The 6000-nt window shown below is 42.9% G+C and overlaps 1 protein-coding gene across 1 annotated transcript in view; it reads right to left on the reverse strand.

The window, feature by feature from the left end:
- The window catches only part of GNG12 (G protein subunit gamma 12), a 76363-nt gene extending 74657 nt beyond the window's left edge, over positions 1 to 1706 (reverse strand). Inside the window, exon 1 of the mRNA XM_039217401.1 lies at positions 1649 to 1706. The gene's annotated coding sequence lies outside the window, so the exon portion shown is untranslated. The remainder of the gene's footprint in view (positions 1 to 1648) is intronic.
- Between the last annotated feature and the right edge of the window lie 4294 nt (positions 1707 to 6000).

Here is a 6000-nt window from a genome sequence, read left to right on the forward strand (position 1 = left end):
CCCAGATGGCAGGAATAGGCAGGGAAGGCCATACTGTGAAGAGAATATTCTAGTGGGACCTGCAGAATGGGAAGGGTTTCCAAGTAGAGAAGGCATGAGCAGCAGGAGGTGTCCTCGAGAGAAGTGGTAAATGGACCGGTCTGGCTGGAATAAAGCAAACAGTGAGAGGCGAGCAGGAGAGGATGGAAGCCAGATGATGGATATGGAGATGCCAGAGAGAAGAGTCGAGGCTGGTGCTGTGGGTGATCTGGGGCACCGACAGTTTCTGAGCAAAGCAGGGACAGACTGAAAGACGAGCCGATGGATGACTGGTGTGGCAGCGCAGAGTGGACGGAGGGTTGGAGTGTGGGCAGTCTGGCACTGGCAAGACCAGCTCGCAACCTGCTGAACTGACTGAGATGCTGGCTGGCAGTGCCGGGGCCTGGCAATCAGAATGGGGACAGGGGATGGTTGAGTTAGGGGACAGGCATGGGTGGGAGTCCTCGCTCCATGCCCTTCTTTTTTCATGTGACTCAGAAGCCCCGTATGGCAGGACTATAAAGATGGCCATAATCCTTCCCTCTTTGCATCTGTGCTGTCTGCAGTACAACCCTGCCACTCCCGTTCTAAGGGGCAGAATTTGCATCTGTAGCCTCGTGAATCCAGGCCAGTCACATAGCTCGCTTTGACCGACAGAATGTGATAGAAGGAATGCTATGCCACATCTGAGCCTCAGCCTCAAGGCGTTCCCGCTTTCTCTCGGTATCCTGCCCAACCCCATGTGAACATGCTCAGGGTAACCTGAAGGATGATGAGACACATGCCTTAGCCGCTGGCATGGCTCCAACAGCCAGCTGACTCCCAGAAACAAAGCCTAGGTGACGAGGACCTGTACCTGACTTCAGACACAGGAGTGGTCCCAGAGGAAACCCGAAGACTCACACAGCAAAGCCCAGCCCAACCTGCCAACCCACAACACTGTAGGATAAAGAAATGATTATTTGGAGTCAAGAAATTTTGGCTCGAACATCCAGGAGTATATTTTGGAGTGGTTCTTACACAGCAAAAGCAAAGTGCTACACACCGCAAATGACAGTATCACCACAGGATTAGGGACTCAGGTCACATGAAGCCCCGAAAGATTTTTCAATTAAAAAGTATATTATTTGCCTAACTCTAAAGTCAGTTTTCTACCACTGTGTAACACATTTAGGTTCAAAGAGAGAGGAAGAGGAAAACTCCAGCAATAAGAAAGCGAATACATTATAGCTGTAAGCCAATTTTCATTACAACACACTGCAAGGGACTGTCTGAAGTCCTTGGCTGAAATAGCATTTTGTTGTTTTGGATACTGCTCGAAACAAGCAGACCATCAACAGGGGCCTGGAAATAGTCTCATTTCAAAAAAAAAAAAAAAATTTAACAGTATTTGGCATATAATCATAGATCTTTTCCCTGACCATGTTCTTAGCAAAGGAATGTGGCTTGATCTGCTTTTTTAAGGCACGGAAACATCTTAAATCCTTTCAGAGAGGAAATTTCAAAAAGTGTGAATAAATAGATATCTAATCATAGCACCAGTAGGGATGTATCTAACTTAGAAGTGTGAATATCATTTCAAAAATAATGTCAAACAGTCACATTGTTTTAAAAATGAAAGAGAACTCACCAGTAAGACTTCCTGCAGCCCACGTTTTTCAGGTTGGAAGTGGCGGAATGAATCTGAAACAGAATTAAGCAAACATTCCGTTAAGTAAACCACACTTGCAAAGGGAGTGCTTTCAGTTGCAAGTGGCCGCCATGATGTTGAGTATTTATTCTTTTAGTTAAAGATTAGCAAAGCCTTTTCTGGCTCCTGATGGAATAGGGAGAAGTTTTTGCCTACATATTTCAACTTCCTGAATAGAGAGCATTCTCTTTTCTACTTCAGGAAGCGCTGAAAGTCTGAAGCCAGTATAACTATAAATGGTAGTGTTTTCATCCAAACCCCTCCAAGTCAGCAGAAGCCTCCTTGGATGTTGCTCGTGCCTTGGTCCCTCAACCCCTTCTGCTAGGACCAAGCCACAGCTCCCTTTAAGGAACCAATTAAAAAATGGACAGTCCAGCACAACCTCCAGGACAATGGGAAGAGTGTTCAAGGCTTCCCAAGAGCGGTCACCGGATCACAAATAAGCAGAAATTTTTGTATTATTGATAAGGATGAGCCCAAGGCAGTGCTGCTCAACAGAAATAGAACATGAGCCATGTATATAATTGTATATTTTCTAGCAGTTACACTAAATAGGCAAAAAGAAATGGATGAAATTTTAAGAATATGTTTAACTGAATTTATTCAGAATATTATCATTTCACCACATAACCAATAGAAAAATTACTAATGAGACATTTCACATTCTTTTCTTCACAATGAGTCTTCAAGACCCAGCACATCACAGCTCAGACTAGCCACATGTCAAGTAGTCAACAGCCACAATGGCCAGAAGCCACACCAGACACAAAAGGAATCCATTCTTGGCCTTCAGGTACCGGTAAAGCAAGTCAAATGCATGAGGGGATTTTATTCATCTATTTTTCTCCTCCTTGTAATCATCACTCCATTTGTGATGTCATTTTACTGGAAATAATCACATAATAATAACAAATATTTATATAGCACTTAACTATGTGCCAAGAGCTGTTCTTGGCATCTTACTTCAATTAACACTCACAATAACTTTATGAGATAAGCATATTATCATTCCCATTTTGTAATAAGGAAACTGAGACATGGAGAGGTTAAGTAACATACTCAAGGTTTTAAGTTGGTGACAGAGCTGAGATTCTAATCCATGTAGAGGTCTGCCTCCAGATCCCATGCCCTTAGCCACTAGACTCTCAATTAAATGTGAATGGCTCAAAATAAGATAATCACTTTCAGTTTTAATTATAACCACCAAGTGATCCAAGGCTGCTGCCATGATACATGGTCAGATAATAGCAGTGATGGCAGATGGAGTTACACTATGTGCTAGCAAATTAAAATAAAAACAACATGGAGTAGGAACAAACCACCAGAATCAGGCCTGGGTCTGACCAGGGTACAGCAGGAGGTTAATGGTGTTGAGGCGGGGGTGGTCGGTCTTCGGAAAATTTTGTCTTCACGATTTTTCTGAGGGAAGGGTCTATCACTTCCATGAGATTCTCAAAGGGGTCTATAAGACAGACACCTCTATATCTGTTTTAGCTGGGGTGGAGAGGAAGACCAAAAAATCAGGTAGAAAGGAATTCAGAAAATACAACCTTTTTACTTGATTAATCCATGGCCTCCAAAGAAGTCACACCTAGTGAGAAAAGTAAGATCCACACGTGTGAACTCCCTGCCCAGATAGGAGAGGAGGTTAGTCAGTGACACTGTTCAGAATCAACAGGCTTTGGACTGTGGCTACTGCAGAATGCTGAGCCCCGAACCTGCTGAAAGTCCTTCAGTGGCTTCCTCTAGGTTCTAGGATCAAGTCCAAGTTCCTTAGCCCAGTCTCAAAAGCTGCAGTGCTCTCGTGCCTGACCCCTTCCAGGGCACTCCGATATCTTGTCCTTTAGCTATACAGACCTATTTCCAGGTCCCTACATGCCACACACTCACTCCTCTGTGCCTCTGCAGATTCTATTCTTTCTGTCAAATACATTCTTTCCCTACTGTATCAGCCTATCTGTAGGCGTCAGTTCCAAAGTCATCTCCCTTGGGAAGCCTTTGTGAACTCCTTTGGCTGCCTTTAGGGATGACTTCTCTCTCTGCAGTAACAGTATTCAATTCAATTGAAAATTATGTACTACTACAACGAATAATAATAAAGGCTGGATTTTGCTGAGTTGTGTGCCAGACACTGTTCCAAGTGCTTTGCATGTTCCTTTAATCTACTTTTTAATCAGTAACCATGCGGGGTAGGTCCTTTTATTACTCCATTTAGCAGGTGAGCAAACTGAGGCATAGAAGTCAGTAGCCTAAGGTTATCCAGCTTGTAAGTTCAAGAGCCAGACTGAATAAAAACATACTGAGATAAAAAGTCTCCAAACATGTTCTTTAGCAAAGCAAGTTTTAACTTTTTAATCCAGCCAGTGCTGAGGGGACGGTCATTTCCTATGCTTGTTCACTATGAGTGGGAACAGACACAACTCAGGGCTTGGCCAACCAGATCACACCAAGATCATCAGCTTCCCTGAACTCTGCATGTGGATCTAAGTAATAACATGAGCTCTAAGAGCCCTGGTTGACCATTATAAAGGAATGCCAGAAAAGACCCTTGCCTTTAAAACATGGAGTATTTGGGGTGCCTGGGTGGCTCAGTTGGTTTAGTGTCCAACTTCAGCTCAGGTCATGATCTCAAGGTTCATGAGCTCAAGTCCCACATGTCGAGCTATGTGCTGAAAGTGCAGAGTCTGCTTGGGATTCTCTCTCTCCTTTTCCCTCTGTCCCTCCCCTCCTCCAAAATAAAATAAAAAAAAAATGCAATATTTAAGTAAAAAAGGGACACAAGCCCTATTCTTTGAGATTTACTTGGCATCAAGTAACTCAGTGAGTATATTCCAAATATTTTAAAAATAAAAGTCTCATGTTGAATATCTCCTTTTGCTGTCCAGTCATGGCTTTGTCAGCCTTTATCTTTCAGTTCCACAGTATGTTTCTTTCCAGCACTATCTAAACTCTCCTTGGATGAATATAAAAGTGACCTTGTAGGAGGACACTCTCCCCTTTCCCTACCAGTGGGAAAGACAAGAGTTTCAAGATCTGGGACATACCCGGACCTCTAGGGAGAGAACGAGCTCTTTGTAGCTCACGTCAGAGATTGCATCAGGACACTGGCCCAGCCTACCATCTGCCGAAAAATGCAATTAGCCATAACAGCCCCCCTTCCTACTGCATCCACAGTGTAAAAGAAACCACCAACTTCTCATGTATATGGACGCATTATCTCAGTTATTAACAATCAAACTGCAACAACCAACCGTGTTTTGACTCTTCCTATCTCATCTCCTCCTACAATAAACATTAATCTAATTGTTACTAAGAGGTTTACTGAATGCAAATTATGTGCCAGGCATGGTTGTACCTGCTGGGGATACAGCAGTAAATGAGGTAAACAAGGCTCCTGATCTAGAGCCCCCCCCACCCCCACTGTAACAAAAGACAGAAAATAAGTACACAAAGAAGTAAATAAGATAACTTCAAACAGTGACCAGATCTACAGATTTTTCCATAGAAGCATGGAGTGATGTGACCTACTGAAGAGGTCAACAGTGTCTCTCCGGCAGCTGTATGGAGTCTAGAAGAGGCAACAGTGGGTGAATGGATCTGTGGTGACCAGTTATGAAGCCATTCAATTGTTTCAATGAGATATGATGGCACCTTGGGCACAGGACGGTAGCAGTTGAGATGGAAAGAAGTGAATGGATTCAGGATAGGTTCTGGAGGTAAAACAATTACTGTTGCTGACATGGTTGTGGGAGAGGAGGGAGAGGAACGGGGCTAGAGGACACCTAGGTTCTGGCTCAAGCAACTGGGTCAGTGGTGTCTTCTTTAGGGGAGAAAAAGGTTGAGTGAGGAAAATCAAGAGTTCTAATTTGAAAAGAAAAAAAAAAAAAAGAATTCTGATTTGACCTTGTTAACTCTAAGATACCCAAGTGGAGATGTCAAGAAAGCATTAAGAAGTCTTGAACTATTGCTGCCCAATTCAATAGCTGCTAGCACATGTGGGAATTTAAATTTAAACACAATTAAAAAGTCATCTCCCCAGTCACATAAGCCATATTTCAAACAATCAAGCAAAGTAGTGGCTACTGTATTGAACAGCACAGGTGTAGATTATTTCCATCACTATAAAAGGTTCCACTCAATAGGAACTGTCTAAAATGTACATGATAACTTGCAAGACTCCATTACTGTAACATTTACTGTAATTATAAAATACAAAATTATAGCCGTGGGAGATCTTTAAACAGCCATTGGATCCTGGTCATACTTGTTTCCAGTTCATGTTAATTCTCTAG

Source organism: Hyaena hyaena, unplaced genomic scaffold (genome assembly GCF_003009895.1).
Source record: "Hyaena hyaena isolate Hyena2069 unplaced genomic scaffold, ASM300989v1 scaffold_685, whole genome shotgun sequence".
NCBI lineage: Eukaryota > Metazoa > Chordata > Mammalia > Carnivora > Hyaenidae > Hyaena > Hyaena hyaena.